Source organism: Coenobita brevimanus, chromosome 26 (assembly GCF_032717465.1).
Source record: "Coenobita brevimanus isolate Jiangsu-jjx chromosome 26, ASM3271746v2, whole genome shotgun sequence".
In the NCBI taxonomy this organism is placed as follows: domain Eukaryota; kingdom Metazoa; phylum Arthropoda; class Malacostraca; order Decapoda; family Coenobitidae; genus Coenobita; species Coenobita brevimanus.
The window spans coordinates 14,612,560-14,614,515 of record NC_136979.1 but is presented as its reverse complement, the minus strand read 5'-3'; positions in this window follow the sequence as shown (position 1 = coordinate 14,614,515).

The following is a 1,956-nucleotide window of genomic DNA, read 5'->3' as shown; positions in this document are numbered from 1 at the left end:
GTAGCAAAAGTTATCTAGAGAGTTTATGCAGTTCCACATATCCAGCCCAGTTTTTCATACACAGATGAATTTTCTGAAATAAAAAAAAAATAATAATAATATGTAATGTGAAAAAGTAAGGATAATGATTGCATACACAGTCATTATAGGTGTACCGTAAATAATCAACAGAGTCAATATATGCCCAAACTTGTTGATACAGACAAAGAAATATGTATGAATTGTATGGAAACTAACGTTGGTGTATTCTTGTTGGAGTACGTACCTCACTATATAGCAACATACCATATCAAAAACCGCAACTAACAGCATTTTATTTATCATTTTCGTAATCAGCAACCAGTAATACTTAGAATTGAATGTTTTCACCTCAGAAGCAATTTCACTGTGGAACAGTGTTGTTAGAAGTCTTTGCCGGTATTTATTAAAGCTCCAAAGTCCCGAAGATGACTCGTAAATCCTTAGAGAGTGCCCCCAAACACTGAAATCCTAAAAGCTCTTTATGAATACACGTAAGCGCAGCGCTGTGACTTCTCACATATCAGGGCTCAGTTAGGAATGGTGGACAGCTGTCACGAGGACTTAAGAGTTTCTCACAGGCGCTAAAGGAAGCAAGATGGCTGACCAATAAAAACTCCGAATTCGTAGCCCACGCCACTTTCGCCCTCACAGAGACATTTTGTGATTTGTAGAATGATGACACACACACACACACACACACACACACACACACACACACACACACACACACACACACACACACACACACAAAGTATATTGTAGACTGGATCGTGTTGGTCTCGTATATACGACTGATCTGATTTGCCATGTGACTGGCAAATACAGTACACTGAAATTGGTCAAACTGTAACTGCATAGATGGAAGTGGCATTAATTAACACTGAGATAATTAGCTCCCGGGAAAATCAGTAAAGCAATGCTGAAAAGAGCGCTCACAGATTACGGTGCTAAATCACTCCACTAATGCAAAGTTCACGCTATCCCGTCCTCCCTCCTAATCCACACACACACACACACACACACACACACACACACACACACACTTTCCATATGGTGTACTATCTTTAGGCAATGGTATTAAATTCATTGAGTATATCCTGTATTTAGTTTCCATTACTCCTCGTCCAGAGGAGGCAGCTAGTTGGCATCCATACCACTGAGCTCTATAATATGGAGAGGCTGTCTCCGCCACGGGCGTGTGATTTTGGCCGCCATATTGAAACACCAACACTCAAATTCAAATACTTTACTTCCACTACACAGTGGTTATTAATAAAGATACGCTCGTTGCTTATAATACAAAAACATATATGGATTATGATTTTTTTTCTGCCGGTTCAACGAATTATATCGGGTACATTTAGCCAATGAGTATAAAACAACGCCATAGGTTGCTGCAGTGCAGAATTTACCCTTTATGGCACTATCCACGTCATGAAACCGAATGTCCAGATTGATAAAGGCCGGAAGAAACATGGAAATATCTACAAAAGAGTGAACAGAAGAGAAGAGGACGTGGAGAGAAAGACTGGAGATAAATGGGCTCGTCTTAGTGGCCTCATTCATGTAGGGATACTGGGGTAGAATCTTCCTGCCCCACCCCAAGGGGCAGTAATGTTATAGAATTAGCAACAAGATATATTTCTTGTGAAATGTAATGTCATCTCTCTTTGATGAATTCCTGTACCCATTCTTGCATCCAGAAGCTGCACAGCTGACCATGGTACTATGTATTACGGAATTATCGGCTAACACCTCAGTTCAAAAACCATGGTCATCAGGCATGGTGTAACATGGCTGCACTACACCAGTGCCGCCCTGGCGGCAACTACATAAATTTCGCTGTTTTCCCATGAGAAAGCCTCTCCATAATATAGATCTCAGTGGTCCATACACCCGATGGAGTCAGCAAAGCTAATGGAGGATGTACCGTAT